At 52.3% G+C, this 13651-nt stretch overlaps 11 non-coding genes across 11 annotated transcripts; all 11 read right to left on the bottom strand.

Moving 5' to 3' along the window:
* Nucleotides 1-257: 257 nt before the first annotated feature.
* Nucleotides 258-351, bottom strand: LOC142837952 (small nucleolar RNA SNORD116). Its single transcript, XR_012908407.1, has one exon. It is a non-coding gene; the product is annotated as a small nucleolar RNA SNORD116 (small nucleolar RNA).
* Nucleotides 352-1527: 1176 nt separating this feature from the next.
* Nucleotides 1528-1621, bottom strand: LOC142837951 (small nucleolar RNA SNORD116). The gene has a single exon (XR_012908406.1). It is a non-coding gene; the product is annotated as a small nucleolar RNA SNORD116 (small nucleolar RNA).
* A 1133-nt stretch (nucleotides 1622-2754) lies between these two features.
* On the bottom strand, nucleotides 2755-2847 carry LOC142838055 (small nucleolar RNA SNORD116). The gene has a single exon (XR_012908500.1). It is a non-coding gene; the product is annotated as a small nucleolar RNA SNORD116 (small nucleolar RNA).
* Nucleotides 2848-3981: 1134 nt separating this feature from the next.
* LOC142837978 (small nucleolar RNA SNORD116) lies at nucleotides 3982-4075 on the bottom strand. Its single transcript, XR_012908430.1, has one exon. It is a non-coding gene; the product is annotated as a small nucleolar RNA SNORD116 (small nucleolar RNA).
* Nucleotides 4076-5218: 1143 nt separating this feature from the next.
* Nucleotides 5219-5311, bottom strand: LOC142837970 (small nucleolar RNA SNORD116). The gene has a single exon (XR_012908422.1). It is a non-coding gene; the product is annotated as a small nucleolar RNA SNORD116 (small nucleolar RNA).
* A 1131-nt stretch (nucleotides 5312-6442) lies between these two features.
* LOC142837950 (small nucleolar RNA SNORD116) lies at nucleotides 6443-6536 on the bottom strand. Its single transcript, XR_012908405.1, has one exon. It is a non-coding gene; the product is annotated as a small nucleolar RNA SNORD116 (small nucleolar RNA).
* A 1140-nt stretch (nucleotides 6537-7676) lies between these two features.
* On the bottom strand, nucleotides 7677-7769 carry LOC142838061 (small nucleolar RNA SNORD116). The gene has a single exon (XR_012908505.1). It is a non-coding gene; the product is annotated as a small nucleolar RNA SNORD116 (small nucleolar RNA).
* A 1132-nt stretch (nucleotides 7770-8901) lies between these two features.
* LOC142837949 (small nucleolar RNA SNORD116) lies at nucleotides 8902-8995 on the bottom strand. The gene has a single exon (XR_012908404.1). It is a non-coding gene; the product is annotated as a small nucleolar RNA SNORD116 (small nucleolar RNA).
* Nucleotides 8996-10135: 1140 nt separating this feature from the next.
* On the bottom strand, nucleotides 10136-10228 carry LOC142837907 (small nucleolar RNA SNORD116). The gene has a single exon (XR_012908365.1). It is a non-coding gene; the product is annotated as a small nucleolar RNA SNORD116 (small nucleolar RNA).
* A 1132-nt stretch (nucleotides 10229-11360) lies between these two features.
* On the bottom strand, nucleotides 11361-11454 carry LOC142837948 (small nucleolar RNA SNORD116). Its single transcript, XR_012908403.1, has one exon. It is a non-coding gene; the product is annotated as a small nucleolar RNA SNORD116 (small nucleolar RNA).
* A 1140-nt stretch (nucleotides 11455-12594) lies between these two features.
* On the bottom strand, nucleotides 12595-12687 carry LOC142837906 (small nucleolar RNA SNORD116). Its single transcript, XR_012908364.1, has one exon. It is a non-coding gene; the product is annotated as a small nucleolar RNA SNORD116 (small nucleolar RNA).
* Between the last annotated feature and the right edge of the window lie 964 nt (nucleotides 12688-13651).

Here is a 13651-nt window from a genome sequence, read left to right as displayed (position 1 = left end):
AGGACTCAGCTCTTTGGACATGTTCCCTGAGCAAACCAAGCCTCCTATTCCCTGAGCAGGTCTGACAAACTACAGCCACGGCTACTGGCACCTGCAAACCTCTCTCTTGCTAATGCAAAGGTTCAAAGTGCACTAAGCCTTCCCCACAGGACTTCACTCTAAGAGATGCTATGCCACTGCTGGAGGAGGGCAGGAGCAGGGGAGTGATTGGCATTCCCGTATCCTACTCCCAGAGGACCTGGGTGACCCAAGGTGCAGGACCTCAGTCTCGATGAGAGCGGTGGTACTGAGTTTTCACTCATTTTGTTCAGCTTTTCCAAGGAATGATTGACTGGGAATCATCATCGATCCAAGCACGCTGGAGTGGCCTGGCCCAGAGACTTTCAGAGGTAGGTCTCCTCTCAAGCCAGGGTGGGTGTTGGGGAGTGCGAGAACTGCCCAGACGTGCCCCATCTGGGAAAGGGAGGTTGCAATGTGTCCATGCATTGAATGCGGGAGCACCTTGAGGACCTAAGTCTGCTACAGGCGGGTGCAGACTGGTCTGGAGGCACGAATGGGCACACCTCGCAGCACCACCAAGACCCGACAATCGTCAGCTCGTGCTGCCAATTCATGTCATGCTTACCTTGGTCCTCTGGCCTTCTGCTGCAAGTCACCAACACCACTGGACCACAGTGCGACAGGCTCAGGCTGCTGCCATCAGCCGTAGGCATGGCCTGGGGTGTTTGGCCATTCTCTCTGCCCTGTGGCCATGCGTGCCACAGATGCAACACTGTGAAGACATAAAATACAGGCCCTTGTTACAGTGGGAGCCATGAAACTGGCTCTGGGAGGGCTTGAGCTGGTGGGTCTCAGTGGGATGATCGGACAACAGGTGTTCTGCCAGCTCCCCTGTTCTGCCCAAATCTCCAGCATGGTTTTCCCGATGGGTGACAGCAAACTTTACAGGTCTCACGGCTTGGCTTGAGCCTGGCACCCTCCGTGGCCTTCAAGGTGATATTTGGCCCACTCTGCAACCATTCAACTAATATCTCTCTGCACAAAACATTTAGCTACTGCAACACCAACAAGCACTCTCTTAATAAAAATAAATGAATAAATAAATAAATAAGTAAATAAATGAATAAATATCATCGGAGGATAGTCTTAATGAAGTCAGCCTGGAAACCAGCTCACTGGATTGATTAACAAGGGCACGCCCCCATGGCAGTCTCCTCACTGGATTGATTAACAAGGGTACGCCCCCATGGCAGTCTCAAGCTCAAGGCTCAGGACTCAGCTCTTTGGACATGTACCCTGACCAAAACCTGCCTCCTATTCCCTGTGCAGGTTTGACAAACTGACAGCCAGGCTACTGGCACCTGCAAACCTCTCTCTTGCTAATGCAAAGGCTCAAAGTGCACTAAGCCTTCCCCACAGGACTTCACTCTAAGAGATGCTATGCCACTGCTGGAGGAGGGCAGGAGCAGGGGAGTGGTTGGCATTTCTGTATCCTACTCCCAGAGGACCTGGGTGACCCAAGGTGCAGGACCTCAGTCTCGATGAGAGCGGTGGTACTGAGTTTTCACTCATTTTGTTCAGCTTTTCCAAGGAATGATTGACTGGGAATCATCATCGATCCAAGCACGCTGGAGTGGCCTGGCCCAGAGACTTTCAGAGGTAGGTCTCCTCTCAAGCCAGGGTGGGTGTTGGGGAGTGCGAGAACTGCCCAGACGTGCCCCATCTGGGAAAGGGAGGTTGCAATGTGTCCATGCATTGAATGCGGGAGCACCTTGAGGACCTAAGTCTGCTACAGGCGGGTGCAGACAGGTGTGGAGGCACGAATGGGCACACCTCGCAGCACCACCAAGACCCGACAATCGTCAGCTCGTGCTGCCAATTCATGTCATGCTTACCTTGATCCTCTGGCCTTCTGCTGCAAGGCACCAACACCACTGGACCCCAGTGCGACAGGCTCAGGTTGCTGCCATCAGGCGTAGGCATGGCCTGGGGTGTTGGTCCATTCTCTCTGCCCTGTGGCCATGCGTGCCACAGATGCAGCACTGTGAAGACATAAAACACAGGCCCTTGTTACAGTGGGAGCCATGAAACTGGCTCTGGCAGGGCTTCAGTTGGTGGGTCTCAGTGGGATGATCGGACAACAGGTGTTCTGCCAGCTCCCCTGTTCTGCCCAAATCTCCAGCATGGTTTGCCCGAAGGGTGATAGCAAACTCCTCAGGTCTCACGGCGTGGCTTGAGCCTGGCACCCTCCGTGGCCTTCAAGGTGATATTTGGCCCTCTCTGCAGCCATTCAACTGATATCTCTCTGCCCAACACATTTAGCTACTGCAACAGCAGCAAGCACCCTCTTACTCAAAATAAATGAATAAATAAATAAATAAGTAAATAAATGAATAAATATCATCGCAGGATAGTCTGAATAAATTCAGCCCGGAAACCAACTCACTGGATTGATTAACAAGGGCACGCCCCCATGGCAGTCTCAAGCTCAAGGCTCAGGACTCAGCTCTTTGGACATGTTCCCTGAGCAAACCATGCCTCCTATTCCCTGAGCAGGTCTGACAAACTGACAGCCACGGCTACTGGCACCTGCAAACCTCTCTCTTGCTAATGCAAAGGCTGAAAGTGCACTAAGCCTTCCCAACAGGACTTCACTCTAAGAGATGATATGCACTCCTGGAGGAGGTCAGGAGCAGGGGAGTGGTTGGCATTTCTGTATCCTACTCCCAGTGGACCTAGGTGACGCAAGGTGCAGGACCTCAGTCTCGATGAGAGCGGTGGTACTGAGTTTTCACTCATTTTGTTCAGATTTCCAAGGAATGTTTTATTGGGAATCATCATCGATCCAAGCACGCTGGAGTGGCCTGGCCCAGAGACTTTCAGAGGTAGGTCTCCTCTCAAGCCAGGATGGGTGTTGGGGAGTGCGAGAACTGCCCAGGCGTGCCCCATCTGGGAAAGGGAGGTTGCAATGTGTCCATGCATTGAAGGCGAAAGCACCTTGAGGACCTAAGTCTGCTACAGGCGGGTGCAGACAGGTCTGGAGGCACGAATGGGCACACCTCGCAGCACCACCAAGACCCGACAATCGTCAGCTCGTGCTGCCAATTCATGTCATGCTTACCTTGGTCCTCTGGCCTTCTGCTACAAGTCACCAACACCACTGGACCACAATGCGACAGGCTCAGGCTGCTGCCATCAGCCGTAGGCATGGCCTGGGGTGTTGGGCCATTCTCTCTGCCCTGTGGCCATGCGTGCCACAGATGCAACACTGTGAAGACATAAAACACAGGCCCTTGTTACAGTGGGAGCCATGAAACTGGCTCTGGGAGGGCTTGAGCTGGTGGGTCTCAGTGGGATGATCGGACAACAGGTGTACTGCCAGCTCCCCTGTTCTGCCCAAATCTCCAGCATGGTTTGCCCGATGGGTGACAGCAAACTTTTCAGGTCTCACGGCTTGGCTTGAGCCTGGCATCCTCCGTGGCCTTCAAGGTGATATTTGGCCCTCTCTGCAGCCATTCAACTAATATCTCTCCGTCCAACACATTTAGCTACTGCAACAGCAGCAAGCACCCTCTTACTCAAAATAAATGAATAAATAAATAAATAAGTAAATAAATGAATAAATATCATCGCAGGCTAGTCTGAATACAGTCAGCCCGGAAACCAGCTCACTAAATTGATTAACAAGGGCACGCCCCCATGGCAGTCTCAAGCTCAAGGCTCAGGACTCAGCTCTTTGGACATGTTCCCTGAGCAAACCATGCCTCCTATTTCCTGAGCAGGTCTGACAAACTGACAGCCATGGCTACTGGTACCTGCAAACCTCTCTCTTGCTAATGCAAAGGCTCAAAGTGCACTAAGCCTTCCCCACAGGACTTCACTCTAAGAGATGCTATGCCACTGCTGGAGGATGGCAGGAGCAGGGGAGTGGTTGGCATTCCCGTATCCTACTCCCAGAGGACCTGGGTGACCCAAGGTGCAGGACGTCAGTCTCGATGAGAGCGGTGGTACTGAGTTTTCACTCATTTTGTTCAGCTTTTCCAAGGAATGATTGACTGGGAATCATCATCGATCCAAGCACACTGGAGTGGCCTGGCCCAGAGACTTTCAGAGGTAGGTCTCCTCTCAAGCCAGGGTGGGTGTTGTGGAATGCGAGAACTGCCCAGTCGTGCCCCATCTGGGAAAGGAGGTTGCAATGTGTCCATGCATTGAAGGCGAAAGCACCTTGAGGACCTATGTCTGCTACAGGCGGGTGCAGACAGGTCTGGAGGCACGATTGGGCACACCTCGCAGCACCACCAAGACCCGACAATCGTCAGCAATTGCTGCCAATTCATGTCATGCTTACCTTGGTCCTCTGGCCTTCTGCTGCAAGTCACCAACACCACTGGACCACAGTGCGACAGGCTCAGGCTGCTGCCATCAGCCGTAGGCATGGCCTGGGGTGTTGGGCCATTCTCTCTGCCCTGTGGCCATGCGTGCCACAGATGCAACACTGTGAAGACATAAAACACAGGCCCTTGTTACAGTGGGAGCCATGAAACTGGCTCTGGGAGGGCTTGTGCTGGAGGGTCTCAGTGGGATGATCGGACAACAGGTGTTCTGCCAGGTCCCCTGTTCTGCCCAAATCTCCAGCATGGTTTGCCCGATGGGTGACAGCAAACTTTTCAGGTCTCACGTCTTGGCTTGAACCTGGCACCCTCCATGGCCTTGAAGGTGATATTTGGCCCTCTCTGCAGCCATTCAACTAATATCTTTCCGCCCAACACATTTAGCTACTGCAATAGCAGCAAGCACCCTCTTACTCAAAATAAATGAATAAATAAATAAATAAATAAATAAATAAGTAAATAAATGAATAAATATAATCGGAGTATAGTCTGAATAAAGTCAGCCCGGAAACCAGCTCACTGGATTGATTAACATGGGCACGCCCCATGGCAGTCTCAAGCTCAAGGCTCAGGACTCAGCTCTTTGGACATGTTCCCTGAGAAAACCATGCCTCCTATTCCCTGAGCAGGTATGACAAACTACAGCCACGGCTACTGGCACCTGCAAACCTCTCTCTTGCTAATGCAAAGGCTCAAAGTGCACTAAGCCTTCCCCACAGGACTTCACTCTAAGAGAAGCTATGCCACTGCTGGAGGAGGGCAGGAGCAGGGGAGTGGTTGGCATTCCTGTATCCTACTCCCAGGGGACCTGGGTGACCCAAGATGCAGGACCTCAGTCTCGATGAGAGCGGTGGTACTGAGTTTTCACTCATTTTGTTCAGATTTCCAAGGAATGTTTTATTGGGAATCATCATCGTTCCAAGCACGCTGGAGTGGCCTGGCCCAGAGACTTTCAGAGGTAGGTCTCTTCTCAAGCCAGGGTGGGTGTTGGGGAGTGCAAGAACTGCCCAGGCGTGCCCCATCTGGGAAAGGGAGGTTGCAATGTGTCCATGCATGGAAGTCAGGAGCACCTTGAGGACCCAAGTCTGCTACAGGCGGGTGCAGACAGGTCTGAGGCACGAATGGGCACACCTCGCAGCACCACCAAGACCCGACAATCTTCAGCTCGTACTGCCAATTCATGTCATGCTTACCTTGGTCCTCTTGCCTTCTGCTGCAAGTCACCAACACCAATGGACCACAGTACGACAGGCTCAGGCTGCTACCATCAGCCGTAGGCATGGCCTGGGGTGTTGGGCCATTCTTTCTGCCCTGTGGCCATGCGTGCCACAGATGCAACACTGTGAAGACATAAAACACAGGCCCTTGTTACAGTGGGAGCCATGAAACTGGCTCTGGGAGGGCTTGGGCTGCTGGGTCTCAGTGGGATGATCGGACAACAGGTGTTCTGCCAGCTCCCCTGTTCTGCCCAAATCTCCAGCATGGTTTGCCCGATGGGTGACAGCAAACTTTTCAGGTCTCACGGCTTGGCTTGAGCCTGGCACCCTCCTTGGCCTTCAAGGTGATATTTGGCCCTCTCTGCAGCCATTCAACTAATATCTCTCCGCCCAACACATAGCTACTGCAACAGTAGCATGCACCCTCTTACTCACAATAAATGAATAAATAAATAAATAAGTAAATAAATGAATAAATATCATTGGAGGATAGTCTGAATAAAGTCAGCCCGGAAACCAGCTCACTGGATTGATTAACAAGGGCACGCCCCCATGGCAGTCTCAAGCTCAAGGCTCAGGACTCAGCTCTTTGGACATGTTCCCTGAGCAAACCATGCCTCCTATTTCCTGAGCAGGTCTGACAAACTGACAGCCATGGCTACTGGTACCTGCAAACCTCTCTCTTGCTAATGCAAAGGCTCAAAGTGCACTAAGCCTTCCCCACAGGACTTCACTCTAAGAGATGCTATGCCACTGCTGGAGGAGGGCAGGAGCAGGGGAGTGGTTGGCATTCCCGTATCCTACTCCCAAAGGACCTGGGTGACCCAAGGTGCAGGACCTCAGTCTCGATGAGAGCGGTGGTACTGAGTTTTCACTCATTTTGTTCAGCTTTTCCAAGGAATGATTGACTGGGAATCATCATCGATCCAAGCACACTGGAGTGGCCTGGCCCAGAGACTTTCAGAGGTAGGTCTCCTCTCAAGCCAGGGTGGGTGTTGTGGAATGCGAGAACTGCCCAGACGTGCCCCATCTGGGAAAGGAGGTTGCAATGTGTCCATGCATTGAAGGCGAAAGCACCTTGAGGACCTATGTGTGCTACAGGCGGGTGCAGACAGGTCTGGAGGCACGATTGGGCACACCTCGCAGCACCACCAAGACCCGACAATCGTCAGCAATTGCTGCCGATTCATGTCATGCTTACCTTGCTCCTCTGGCCTTCTGCTGCAAGTCACCAACACGACTGGACCACAGTGCGACAGGCTCAGGCTGCTGCCATCAGCCGTAGGCATGGCCTGGGGTGTTGGGCCATTCTCTCTGCCCTGTGGCCATGCGTGCCACAGATGCAACACTGTGAAGACATAAAACACAGGCCCTTGTTACAGTGGGAGCCATGAAACTGGCTCTGGGAGGGCTTGTGCTGGAGGGTCTCAGTGGGATGATCGGACAACAGGTGTTCTGCCAGCTCCCCTGTTCTGCCCAAATCTCCAGCATGGTTTGCCCGATGGGTGACAGCAAACTTTTCAGGTCTCACGTCTTGGCTTGAACCTGGCACCCTCCATGGCCTTGAAGGTGATATTTGGCCCTCTCTGCAGCCATTCAACTAATATCTCTCCGCCCAACACATTTAGCTACTGCAACAGCAGCAAGCACCCTCTTACTCAAAATAAATGAATAAATAAATAAATAAATAAATAAGTAAATAAATGAATAAATATAATCGGAGTATAGTCTGAATAAAGTCAGCCCGGAAACCAGCTCACTGGATTGATTAACAGGGGCACGCCCCCATGGCAGTCTCAAGCTCAAGGCTCAGGACTCAGCTCTTTGGACATGTTCCCTGAGCAAACCATGCCTCCTATTCCCTGAGCAGGTCTGACAAACTACAGCCACGGCTACTGGCACCTGCAAACCTCTCTCTTGCTAATGCAAAGGCTCAAAGTGCACTAAGCCTTCCCCACAGGACTTCACTCTAAGAGAAGCTATGCCACTGCTGGAGGAGGGCAGGAGCAGGGGAGTGGTTGGCATTCCTGTATCCTACTCCCAGGGGACCTGGGTGACCCAAGATGCAGGACCTCAGTCTCGATGAGAGCAGTGGTACTGAGTTTTCACTCATTTTGTTCAGATTTCCAAGGAATGTTTTATTGGGAATCATCATCGATCCAAGCACGCTGGAGTGGCCTGGCCCAGAGACTTTCAGAGGTAGGTCTCTTCTCAAGCCAGGGTGGGTGTTGGGGAGTGCAAGAACTGCCCAGGCGTGCCCCATCTGGGAAAGGGAGGTTGCAATGTGTCCATGCATGGAAGTCAGGAGCACCTTGAGGACCCAAGTCTGCTACAGGCAGGTGCAGACAGGTCTGGAGGCACGAATGGGCACACCTCGCAGCACCACCAAGACCCGACAATCGTCAGCTCGTGCTGCCAATTCATGTCATGCTTACCTTGGTCCTCTGGCCTTCTGCTGCAAGTCACCAACACCAATGGACCACAGTACGACAGGCTCAGGCTGCTACCATCAGCCGTAGGCATGGCCTGGGGTGTTGGGCCATTCTTTCTGCCCTGTGGCCATGCGTGCCACAGATGCAACACTGTGAAGACATAAAACACAGGCCCTTGTTACAGTGGGAGCCATGAAACTGGCTCTGGGAGGGCTTGGGCTGCTGGGTCTCAGTGGGATGATCGGACAACAGGTGTTCTGCCAGCTCCCCTGTTCTGCCCAAATCTCCAGCATGGTTTGCCCGATGGGTGACAGCAAACTTTTCAGGTCTCACGGCTTGGCTTGAGCCTGGCTCCCTCCTTGGCCTTCAAGGTGATATTTGGCCCTCTCTGCAGCCATTCAACTAATATCTCTCCGCCCAACACATAGCTACTGCAACAGTAGCATGCACCCTCTTACTCACAATAAATGAATAAATAAATAAATAAGTAAATAAATGAATAAATATCATTGGAGGATAGTCTGAATAAAGTCACCCCGGAAACCAGCTCACTGGATTGATTAACAAGGGCACGCCCCCATGGCAGTCTCAAGCTCAAGGCTCAGGACTCAGCTCTTTGGACATGTTCCCTGAGCAAACCATGCCTCCTATTTCCTGAGCAGGTCTGACAAACTGACAGCCATGGCTACTGGTACCTGCAAACCTCTCTCTTGCTAATGCAAAGGCTCAAAGTGCACTAAGCCTTCCCCACAGGACTTCACTCTAAGAGATGCTATGCCACTGCTGGAGGATGGCAGGAGCAGGGGAGTGGTTGGCATTCCCGTATCCTACTCCCAGAGGACCTGGGTGACCCAAGGTGCAGGACCTCAGTCTCGATGAGAGCGGTGGTACTGAGTTTTCACTCATTTTGTTCAGCTTTTCCAAGGAATGATTGACTGGGAATCATCATCGATCCAAGCACGCTGGAGTGGCCTGGCCCAGAGACTTTCAGAGGTAGGTCTCCTCTCAAGCCAGGGTGGGTGTTGTGGAATGCGAGAACTGCCCAGACGTGCCCCATCTGGGAAAGGAGGTTGCAATGTGTCCATGCATTGAAGGCGAAAGCACCTTGAGGACCTATGTGTGCTACAGGCGGGTGCAGACAGGTCTGGAGGCACGATTGGGCACACCTCGCAGCACCACCAAGACCCGACAATCGTCAGCAATTGCTGCCAATTCATGTCATGCTTACCTTGCTCCTCTGGCCTTCTGCTGCAAGTCACCAACACGACTGGACCACAGTGCGACAGGCTCAGGCTGCTGCCATCAGCCGTAGGCATGGCCTGGGGTGTTGGGCCATTCTCTCTGCCCTGTGGCCATGCGTGCCACAGATGCAACACTGTGAAGACATAAAACACAGGCCCTTGTTACAGTGGGAGCCATGAAACTGGCTCTGGGAGGGTTTGTGCTGGAGGGTCTCAGTGGGATGATCGGACAACAGGTGTTCTGCCAGCTCCCCTGTTCTGCCCAAATCTCCAGCATGGTTTGCCCGATGGGTGACAGCAAACTTTTCAGGTCTCACGTCTTGGCTTGAACCTGGCACCCTCCATGGCCTTGAAGGTGATATTTGGCCCTCTCTGCAGCCATTCAACTAATATCTCTCCGCCCAACACATTTAGCTACTGCAACAGCAGCAAGCACACTCTTACTCAAAATAAATGAATAAATAAATAAATAAATAAATAAGTAAATAAATGAATAAATATAATCGGAGTATAGTCTGAATAAAGTCAGCCCGGAAACCAGCTCACTGGATTGATTAACAGGGGCACGCCCCCATGGCAGTCTCAAGCTCAAGGCTCAGGACTCAGCTCTTTGGACATGTTCCCTGAGCAAACCATGCCTCCTATTCCCTGAGCAGGTCTGACAAACTACAGCCACGGCTACTGGCACCTGCAAACCTCTCTCTTGCTAATGCAAAGGCTCAAAGTGCACTAAGCCTTCCCCACAGGACTTCACTCTAAGAGAAGCTATGCCACTGCTGGAGGAGGGCAGGAGCAGGGGAGTGGTTGGCATTCCTGTATCCTACTCCCAGGGGACCTGGGTGACCCAAGATGCAGGACCTCAGTCTCGATGACAGCGGTGGTACTGAGTTTTCACTCATTTTGTTCAGATTTCCAAGGAATGTTTTATTGGGAATCATCATCGATCCAAGCACGCTGGAGTGGCCTGGCCCAGAGACTTTCAGAGGTAGGTCTCTTCTCAAGCCAGGGTGGGTGTTGGGGAGTGCAAGAACTGCCCAGGCGTGCCCCATCTGGGAAAGGGAGGTTGCAATGTGTCCATGCATGGAAGTCAGGAGCACCTTGAGGACCCAAGTCTGCTACAGGCAGGTGCAGACAGGTCTGGAGGCACGAATGGGCACACCTCGCAGCACCACCAAGACCCGACAATCGTCAGCTCGTGCTGCCAATTCATGTCATGCTTACCTTGGTCCTCTGGCCTTCTGCTGCAAGTCACCAACACCAATGGACCACAGTACGACAGGCTCAGGCTGCTACCATCAGCCGTAGGCATGGCCTGGGGTGTTGGGCCATTCTTTCTGCCCTGTGGCCATGCGTGCCACAGATGCAACACTGTGAAGACATAAAACACAGGCCCTTGTTACAGTGGGAGCCATGAAACTGGCTCTGGGAGGGCTTGGGCTGCTGGGTCTCAGTGGGATGATCGGACAACAGGTGTTCTGCCAGCTCCCCTGTTCTGCCCAAATCTCCAGCATGGTTTGCCCGATGGGTGACAGCAAACTTTTCAGGTCTCACGGCTTGGCTTGAGCCTGGCTCCCTCCTTGGCCTTCAAGGTGATATTTGGCCCTCTCTGCAGCCATTCAACTAATATCTCTCCGCCCAACACATAGCTACTGCAACAGTAGCATGCACCCTCTTACTCAAAATAAATGAATAAATAAATAAATAAGTAAATAAATGAATAAATATCATTGGAGGATAGTCTGAATAAAGTCACCCCGGAAACCAGCTCACTGGATTGATTAACAAGGGCACGCCCCCATGGCAGTCTCAAGCTCAAGGCTCAGGACTCAGCTCTTTGGACATGTTCCCTGAGCAAACCATGCCTCCTATTTCCTGAGCAGGTCTGACAAACTGACAGCCATGGCTACTGGTACCTGCAAACCTCTCTCTTGCTAATGCAAAGGCTCAAAGTGCACTAAGCCTTCCCCACAGGACTTCACTCTAAGAGATGCTATGCCACTGCTGGAGGATGGCAGGAGCAGGGGAGTGGTTGGCATTCCTGTATCCTACTCCCAGAGGACCTGGGTGACCCAAGGTGCAGGACCTCAGTCTCGATGAGAGCGGTGGTACTGAGTTTTCACTCATTTTGTTCAGCTTTTCCAAGGAATGATTGACTGGGAATCATCATCGATCCAAGCACACTGGAGTGGCCTGGCCCAGAGACTTTCAGAGGTAGGTCTCCTCTCAAGCCAGGGTGGGTGTTGTGGAATGCGAGAACTGCCCAGACGTGCCCCATCTGGGAAAGGAGGTTGCAATGTGTCCATGCATTGAAGGCGAAAGCACCTTGAGGACCTATGTGTGCTACAGGCGGGTGCAGACAGGTCTGGAGGCACGATTGGGCACACCTCGCAGCACCACCAAGACCCGACAATCGTCAGCAATTGCTGCCAATTCATGTCATGCTTACCTTGCTCCTCTGGCCTTCTGCTGCAAGTCACCAACACGACTGGACCACAGTGCGACAGGCTCAGGCTGCTGCCATCAGCCGTAGGCATGGCCTGGGGTGTTGGGCCATTCTCTCTGCCCTGTGGCCATGCGTGCCACAGATGCAACACTGTGAAGACATAAAACACAGGCCCTTGTTACAGTGGGAGCCATGAAACTGGCTCTGGGAGGGTTTGTGCTGGAGGGTCTCAGTGGGATGATCGGACAACAGGTGTTCTGCCAGCTCCCCTGTTCTGCCCAAATCTCCAGCATGGTTTGCCCGATGGGTGACAGCAAACTTTTCAGGTCTCACGTCTTGGCTTGAACCTGGCACCCTCCATGGCCTTGAAGGTGATATTTGGCCCTCTCTGCAGCCATTCAACTAATATCTCTCCGCCCAACACATTTAGCTACTGCAACAGCAGCAAGCACACTCTTACTCAAAATAAATGAATAAATAAATAAATAAATAAATAAGTAAATAAATGAATAAATATAATCGGAGTATAGTCTGAATAAAGTCAGCCCAGAAACCAGCTCACTGGATTGATTAACAGGGGCACGCCCCCATGGCAGTCTCAAGCTCAAGGCTCAGGACTCAGCTCTTTGGACATGTTCCCTGAGCAAACCATGCCTCCTATTCCCTGAGCAGGTCTGACAAACTACAGCCACGGCTACTGGCACCTGCAAACCTCTCTCTTGCTAATGCAAAGGCTCAAAGTGCACTAAGCCTTCCCCACAGGACTTCACTCTAAAAGATACTATGCCACTGCTGGAGGAGGGCAGGAGCAGGGGAGTGGTTGGCATTCCTGTATCCTACTCCCAGGGGACCTGGGTGACCCAAGATGCAGGACCTCAGTCTCGATGACAGCGGTGGTACTGAGTTTTCACTCATTTTGTTCAGATTTCCAAGGAATGTTTTATTGGGAATCATCATCGATCCAAGCACGCTGGAGTGGCCTGGCCCAGAGACTTTCAGAGGTAGGTCTCTTCTCAAGCCAGGGTGGGTGTTGGGGAGTGCAAGAACTGCCCAGGCGTGCCCCATCTGGGAAAGGGAGGTTGCAATGTGTCCATGCATGGAAGTAAGGAGCACCTTGAGGACCCAAGTCTGCTACAGGCAGGTGCAGACAGGTCTGGAGGCACGAATGGGCACACCTCGCAGCACCACCAAGACCCGACAATCGTCAGCTCGTGCTGCCAATTCATGTCATGCTTACCTTGGTCCTCTTGCCTTCTGCTGCAAGTCACCAACACCATTGGACCATAGTGCAACAGGCTCAGGCTGCTGCCATCGGCCGTAGGCATGGCCTGGGGTGTTGGGCCATTCTTTCTGCCCTGTGGCCATGCGTGCCACAGATGCAACACTGTGAAGACATAAAACACAGGCCCTTGTTACAGTGGGAGCCATGAAACTGGCTCTGGGAGGGCTTGGGCTGCTGGGTCTCAGTGGGATGATCGGACAACAGGTGTTCTGCCAGCTCCCCTGTTCTGCCCAAATCTCCAGCATGGTTTGCCCGATGGGTGACAGCCAACTTTTCAGGTCTCACGGCTTGGCTTGAGCCTGGCACCCTCTGAGGCTTTCAGGTGATATTTGGCCCACTCTGCAGCCATTCAACTAATATCTCTCCGCCCAACACATTTAGCTACTGCAACAGTAGCAAGAACCCTCTTACTCAAAATAAATGAATAAATAAATAAATAAGTAAATAAATGAATAAATATCATCGGAGGCTAGTCTGAATAAAGTCAGCCCGGAAACCAGCTCACTAAATTGATTAACAAGGGCACGCCCCTTGGTAGTCTCAAGCTCAAGGCTCAGGACTCAGCTCTTTGGACATGTTCCCTGAGCAAACCATGCCTCCTATCCCCTGAGCAGGTCTGACAAACTACAGCCACGGCTACTGGCA

Source organism: Microtus pennsylvanicus, chromosome 18 (assembly GCF_037038515.1).
Source record: "Microtus pennsylvanicus isolate mMicPen1 chromosome 18, mMicPen1.hap1, whole genome shotgun sequence".
In the NCBI taxonomy this organism is placed as follows: domain Eukaryota; kingdom Metazoa; phylum Chordata; class Mammalia; order Rodentia; family Cricetidae; genus Microtus; species Microtus pennsylvanicus.
The sequence above is the reverse complement of the archived record's forward strand: the minus strand, read 5'-3'. Positions and strand labels throughout refer to the sequence as shown.